Below are 8057 nucleotides of genomic sequence, written 5' to 3' on the forward strand. Positions count from 1 at the left end.
CCTGCTGATTGTGAGGTTTTACCAACTTGACTGACAGAACATATATTCTGAGACGTGTAACCGGAGTGATGACTCCATATTCTCCACAATATTTTGACATCAGACAAAGTTTTGCTCTTCGACACTTCGTACAGCGACCATACGTTTCTGTATAACTAACCGTTTCATCGTGAGGGTGCTAGATCGCCATTGCCGAACTGATACTTAAGAACAGAAAATATGTCAACATTTGTATTGTCAAGATGGAGAGCAACTATTTTTCCTGCTTTGTGAAATACGCCAATACCTTTTTTTTTTTTTTTTTTTTTTTTTTTTTTTGCCTGTTACATTTTGAAACTTCTGTGAGCAATTCATTATAGTTTCTTGACATAACATGTACTCGTAACTTAAAGTTTATGTGCATCCAAAACAAACATTTTAGTGTTGATTACCAAATTGGTCCCATGCTGAACGCTGAGCTGCGATGGCGTAGCAGAAATAATTTTCAACATACTTCCATTAAACCATATTTTAAACGTTTCGATCCTCTTCTGTTCTAGTTTGACTACATTCCATGATTGTTTCTATACAATGCTCGGCTCCAGACAATTCTTAGAAATGTTTTCGTTTATTAAGACCTATGTCTGATACTAGCAGACTTCTGAGGCTGAGGAATGCCCTCTTTACCTGTGCTAGTCTGCTTCTTATGTCCTCCTAGCTTCGACCGTTAAGGTAGCATAATTTCTCCAGTTCGTCTGTGTTCCCCAGTTTTTACCTTAAGTTTGTCTCTAATCCCATTTCAATTGCTTCTCAATACTTTCGTCTTTCTTTGGTTTACTCTCAGTCCAATTTCTGTGATCAGTACATTATTCTTTCTCAGCAACATCCCGTATTGCTTTCTTCCTCGCTTTCAATGAGGATAGCAATGTAATCAAAGACTATCCTTCCACCATGAGTTTTAACACGGTTTCTAACCTTTGTTCTGCTTTCTTAATTGCGTCTTCGGCATATAGGTTGAAAAGTAGAAGAGATGAAATCCTTTCCTGTCGTACCTACTTTTTAATCCGCGCACATCTACGTTGTTCCTCCATTCTTAATGTTCCCTCTTTCTTAGTTTTCGTACATATCACATACTGGCCATTTTCCGCTAGTCAGCTTCACTTTCTCGAAAGTTCTCTTCAGGGTCTTCAAACCCTGTCAAAGTGACAGACTTTTTCTTAAGTCTGTCTTCCAAGTGAAATGTCAGACCTGTATTTCTGGTGCCTTACCATGTGTAAAGCCAAACAGTTTGTCTTCGAACACCTCCTCAGTTTTCTTCTCCTTGCTTCTTAATCCTATTCTGGTCCGTAACTAGTACGCATGAGTTGTAAAGCTAATTGAGCCATGGTAGCCCTCCAGACTCGTAGAGGCTGTCGGAGTAGTCTTTTCACCTATCTGCTCTCTCTCTCTCTCTCTCTCTCTCTCTCCCACACACACACACACACACACACACAACACGCGCGCGCGTGCGCGCCCGCTTTTAATAGTAGAATTCCCTCTTCACTCTTAATGTCGACGACGCTTTCATTTCAATGAGGCCGCGCGGGGTAGCCGTGCGATCTGTGGCGTCTTGTCACGTTCCACGCGGCTTCCCCCCGTCGGAGGTTGGAGTCCTCCCTCTGGCATGTGTGTGTATGTGTGTGTGTGTGTGTGTGTGCGTGCGTCGTCCTTAGTGTAAGCTAGTTTAATTTAGATTAAGTAGTGTGTAAGCTTAGGGAAGTCCGCAGCTCGTGGTCTCGCGGTAACGTTCTCGCTTTCCTAGTACGGGGTCCCGTGTTCGTTCCCGGCGGGGTTAGGGATTTTTCCTGCCTCGAGATGACTGGGTGTTGTTGTGTCGTCTTCATCATCATCATTCATCCCCATTACGGTCGGAGGAAGGTAACGGCAAACCACCTCCACTAGGACCTTGCCTAGTAAGGCGGCGCGGGTCTCCCGCGTCGTTCCCCTACGCTCTGTAAAGAAGTATGGGACTCATCATCGTCAAGCTTAGGGACCAATGACCTCAGAAGTTTCGTCCCATAAGACCTTACCACAAATTTCCAATTTCCATTTCAACGAAAGTTGTTCCGTGCATTTTTGCATGCCGAATCTGTCTTTCCAACTATTTTCTTAAATTTTTCCTGCAGCCGTTTCGTTTTACTTTCCCTGCACTTCCTACTGGTTTCATATCTAAGTGACTTACATTGTTGTGTCCCTTTCATTTTCTAAATATTATTATACTGCCTTGCTTCATAGATCAAGTGAAGTATTTCTTCTGTGAGCTAAGGCTTCTTCGCAGATATTCCTTGTAAGTATATTCGTCTGTCAAACGTCTATGATTGCCGTTTTTAGGAATGTCCATTCCTCTTCAACGAAACTGCGTAGTACGATATTATCCTGGTATCTACATAATCAGAGAACTTCAAATGCACGTCATCGTGCCTCAGTTCAAGTATTGTCTCTTCCTAACGATTCTCTTAAACTTCAGCGCAGTCTTCATCAGCCGGCCGGAGTGATCGAGTGGTTCTAGGCGCTACAGTCTGGAACCACGCGACCGCTACGATCGCAGGTTTGAATCCTGCCTCGGGCATGGATGTGTGTGATGTCCTTAGGTTAGTTGGTAAGATGGCAAGAACTATGCCCCTTACATGAAGTCATTAAAGATCACCTTACTCACGTTGAGCGAAGAGTAGGGCTGAACAAAAATGACTTACAAGGCACAATGCATCTCGTAGAGGGTATAGTATGGACGTATTGGAATAATTAATGTCGAGTGATGGTTTTAAAGTAATTCACACGACTTGAAAACTTTGTGGAAACACGTCGATTTACTGGAGGCTAGTTTACCCCAGGGAAGTACTCAGAATTGACCGTGGTCGCTGGGGGAGTGGCTAAGGGAAGCGACAATAGGCAGCTAAGGGCGGCTCAAGCTCTGAGAAAGCGGTAACGGGGCGCGACCTCCAGCTGTGTTAAGATGAGTGACAGTGAGTGGGTGGGTGGCTGACCCCGACTCCATTCTGGTGTACCGGGAAACAGACGGAGAACTTGTACGCCTTTTGATAAATGTCCGTCGTCCCGTTTTCTGTGAAACATGTGAGAAACCCACGCAAAGCTACGGTGGAGCGGTCAACAGAGGTCAAAATATTCGTGTTGTGACTATAGCAACTTCACACTGAATCCACAGTCCGCAGAGTCTTAAGTAAATCAGGTGAAGAGCGACAAAATGAAATACGCCGGTCTCCGATGGGAACATAGGACCAAGGAATTTGAAGTACTCTCCTGGGAGTCAGAATTCCAGGAAACTTGGTGTTGTGCAGACGCTAACCTTGATGGGTGGCCTGGGAGCAGCTAAATAACAGAAATTGAGAGGAAGGGAAATTTTGTGGGAATTCGTTCACTTCCCAGAGCAGGCACTGGTCGGCACTGGGAAGTGACGCATAATTTATGCGACTTGCGCTGCAAATGGCGTAAGTGATTTTGCTGGAGGGGAAACTGAGGCGAAGAGCGGACTGTGAGAAGTCTCCATTGAGGTCTTCGGTTCCCAGCTTGCCTAGAGTGCGGACATGGCGTTCTTTACTCAGATTGCCTGAGAAAGAGTGAGCATTTCTACAGTTTAAGACTTAGAAAATGGAACGATTGAGCTTGGAGATAGAAAGTGTTGGTTCAGCTATGTACTGAGCAAGATAGCTAGAAGTGAATAGACGAGCGCAGCCTTGCAGCACCACGAGGTTGGCCAACGTCCACACAACGACGCCGCTCTGCCACGCTGTATTCGGTGATATTGCGCCCCCTCCGGCCACTGATTAATTTGTTGGATCATGTCGGCAAAGTTTCCACGAGGGTTTCATGGGCCGTGTATTGTAGAATTCTTCTCGCACTTTGCATTATGCCTGGATCAGTCAATAGGAATTACTTTTGAGTTATCGTGCTTTACTCCATGCAAACGCACTACCTGATAGGAGAGTCTTGTAATGTGATGATTGAAGTTCGGGAGTTAAAATAAATTTGTGCTAATCGACTGCATCTGTTTTCAATCAAGTAGTTGAAATCCCAAGTCACTTTCTTAATTAATTTTATTTCAACATTTGCATCTGGTGTTCAATAGCTGAATATAACATTAATTAAAAGTGATCAATTCTGAATAAATTAATGTCAACACTGCCACCACAGTTCAATCAGGAGTCACAGGGCCATATTACTTTTTTGCGTTATCCGATATTCTATATTCTAGGGGACTGATGACCTCAGAAGTTAAGTCCCATAGTGCTCAGAGCCATCTGAACCATTTAGTCTTCATCATTAATGGAGGAGGCAACGGCCCTGCCGCAGTGGATACACCGGTTCCCGTGAGATCACCGAAGTTAAGCGCTGTCGGGCGTGGCTGGCACTTGGATGGGTGACCATCCAGCCACCATGCGCTGTTGCCATTTTTCGGGGTGCACTCAGCCTCGTGATGCCAACTGAGGAGCTACTTGACCGAATAGTAGTGGCTCCGGTCAAAGAAAACCATCATAACGACTGGGAGAACGGTATGCTGACCACACGCCCCTCCTATCCGCATCCTCAGCTGAGGATGACACGGCGGTCGGATGGTCCCGGTGGGCCACTCGTGGCCTGAAGACGGAGTGCTTTATTACTGGAGGAGATGAGATTAGTGTTTAACATCCCGTCGACAACGAGATCATTAGAGACGGAGCACAAGTTCGGGTTAGGGAAGGAAGGAGAAGGAGAGCGGTCGTGCCCTTTCGAAGGAACCACCCCCACACTTGACTGAAGCCATTTACGGAAATCACAGAAAACCTAAATCACGATCACCGGACGCGGGTTTGAACCGTCGTCCTCCCGAATGCGATTCCGGTTTGCCAACCACTGACCTACCCGCCTCTGTTTCATCGTCAGTAGAGTGTGGTCTGAGTATATATGCTCCTACACAAGTCTTAATCTGGTATCTTCTTTCAAAATCTCTATCTCATTGTGATCTAATCCTGGTGGTATTTTCCATGCCTCTCGGTATTTTCCAAGTGCACCATCTCCTCTTCCGACTTTTGAATGCTTTTAGACACCTTCCATGCCACGTGTTGGCGTGCTACTAAACGCCTGTGGTCCGGAATTCGAAACTCCCCGTGCCCTCTCACAACACATAAATTTTCAATAAAAATTATTAGCCGACATATGGAGTCAGCCTCATTCTGCCGACGGTATTGTCAAAGAGGACGGAGGGGTGGGCAGAGATTCAAGACACACTTTTGCACTAGGGATGAGAAACTGCCCCTACAGGCGGAAGAATAAGCAATAATCAACAGCGTGAAGATACAGATGCCAAAGGAAACCTCTCCCTTAAATGAACATAATGTGCATTCACAGGACACGTGACCTGTAACTGAAAAATTATCATGAAGATCTTTCCATTGACAAAAGATTCCGGAAAAGCCCCATTCGGATCTCTGGGAAAGGGCTGCCAAAGAGCAGGTGACCACGAAAAACAGATTGAATAATCAACGAAAGGATAATGTTCTACGAGTCGGAGAGAGGGATGTCAAAAGTTTGAACGTGATAGAAAAGACAGAAAACCTAAAAAGAGAAATTCAAAGACTCAGTTTAGATATAGGGAATGAAGTTAAATGGAAAGAAGACAAACATTTCTTATCAGATGAGTATAGAGTGACATCAGCAGAAGCACAAAATGATACTATGGGAGTGCGAGTAGGATTCGTTATAAATAGGGAGATGTGGAAGAGAGTGTGTTACAGTGAACGGCTCAGTGATAGGGCTGTTTCATCAGAATCCTCAACAAACCAAGGGCGACAACGAGAGTTCAGGTATACGTGCCGACGTCGCAAGCAGAAGTTGAAGAGATAGAGAAAGTGTATGAGGATATTGAAAAGGTAGTTCAGTACTTAAAGAGAGGTGAAAATCTATTAGCCATGGGGTACTGGAATGCGGGTTTAGGGAAAGGAGTAGAAGAAAGGGTTATTGGAGAATATGGGCTTGGTACTAGAAATGCGATAGGAGAAAGACTAATTGAATTCTGCAACAAATTTCAGCTAGTAATAAAAAATGCTCTGTTCAAGAGGAGAAGTTATATTGTAAAAGCCCGGTATGTACGGGAAGATTTCGTTAGATTAGATCATGGTCAGACAGAGAGATTCGGAAATCAGGTACTGGACTGTAAGGCTTATCCAGGAGCAGGCTTCAGCGACTAGTCAGGAAGATTCAGTACGCAAAGAAGTGTAATAATGAAGAACTAAGGAATGAATACATATGATGCTCGAAGTGATTTAAGGCTATAGATATTGCGATAAGGAGTAGTTCAATAAGCAGTTCAGTAAAAGGAGAACGGACATTTCTACAAAGGGAAATCACAGAAGTTGAAAAGAAAAACATAGTCATATGGAAGGTAGCTGCGGAGAAACCATGGGTAACAGAAAAAATACCTCAGTTGATCAATGAAAGAAGGAAGTACAAAAATGTTCAGGGAAATTCTGGAGTACAGAAATACAAGTCGCTGATGAATGAAATAAACAGGAAGCGCAGGGAAGCTAGGGGGAAATGGCCTCATAAAAATGTGAAGAAATCGAAAAACAAATCGACGGTCTCAGGAAAAGTCGAAACAACCGTTGGTAAAATTGAGAGTGAGGTGGGGTAACATTAAATAGTGCAATTGGAGAGAGCGGATAGGTGGAAAAATTACGATGAAGACTTCTATGAGGGGAATATTTGTCTGATGTCATAGAAGAAGAAACAGGAGTCGATAGAGAAGAAATGGGGCATGAGAAGAAAAGGGGGATGCAGCATTAGAATCAGAATTTAAAAGAGCTTTGGAGGACTTAAGATTGACTAAGGCAGAAGGGATAGATAACATTCCATCGGAATTTCTGAATCTATTGGGAAAAGTGGCAATATCTCTTAATGAAACGGGACGTGTTGATCTTAAAGTCCACTCGTACACGCGTGCCCAGACAACAGTCTCTTATTCTGCTAGAGTTTATCTGTTTGGTTCAAAATGGCTCTGAGCACTACTGGACTTAACATCGGAGGTCATCAGTCCCCTAGAACTTAGAACTACTTAAACCTAACTAACCTAAGGACATCACACACATCCATGCCCGAGGCAGGATTCGAACCTGCGACCCTAGTGGTCACGCGGTTCCAGACTGGACTGTAGCGCCTAGAACCGCTCGGCCATCCTGGCCGGCTTATTTGTTTGGGTTTCAATAAACCTGCTGCACTTTGTCGGTCAATATAGGGACAGTTAAAGCTGGTTGTGGATGACGCTGCGATGCCCCATATACGCTCGACTGGAACAGACCTAGTGACTAAACAAGCCAAGGCAACATGTCGACAATCTGTAGAGCATGCTGGGTTACAACAGTGTACGTGTGTGAGCTTTATCCTGCTGGAAAACACCCCCTGGAACAGGCCGAATCACCAGACTGACGTACAATTTTACAGTCAGGATGTATCGGGTAATCACATTAGTGCTTCTGCTGTCACACGAAGCCTCACTAAAGACCATAAATTCGGGTGTAGCTCCAGTGTGCCTAGCTTATAGACTGGTTGGTTGCAGGCCCGCAGTTGGCCTGCTTGTAATAAATCCACGGCCATAACTGACATCGAGGCAGAACCAGCTTTCATAAGAAAACACAACAGTCCTCCGTCTTGCCCTCCAATGAGCTTTTGCTTGACACCACTGAAGTCGCAAATGGCGGGGTTTGGGTCAGTGGAACGCCCGGTGCCTCGGAGCTGCCCTTGAAGTAGGCGATTTGTAACAGTTCGTCGTGCCATTGTGGTGCCAACCGCTGCTCACATTGCTCCTGCACATGCATTACGATGCGCCAGAGCCATATGCCGAACACAATGGTCTTTCCTCTCGGTAGTGCCACGTGGCGTCCGGATCCCGTACATTCTCGTGATCACTACTGCCAGCAGTCATGTACAGTGGTTTTATCCCTGCCCAGACTTTCTGCCGTATCACAGAGGGATCATTCAGTTCTCGTAGCTCTATTGCACGCCCTCGCTCAAACTCAGTGAGGTGTTGATAATGGTGTCTTTGTTGTCTT

General features: G+C 44.9%; 1 pseudogene; it reads left to right on the plus strand.

Moving 5' to 3' along the window:
- Nucleotides 1–4307: 4307 nt before the first annotated feature.
- On the plus strand, nucleotides 4308–4424 carry LOC126237558 (5S ribosomal RNA; annotated as a pseudogene).
- The last annotated feature ends 3633 nt before the right edge of the window (nucleotides 4425–8057 follow it).

This window comes from Schistocerca nitens, chromosome 2 (assembly GCF_023898315.1).
Source record: "Schistocerca nitens isolate TAMUIC-IGC-003100 chromosome 2, iqSchNite1.1, whole genome shotgun sequence".
Taxonomy (NCBI): Eukaryota; Metazoa; Arthropoda; class Insecta; order Orthoptera; family Acrididae; genus Schistocerca; species Schistocerca nitens.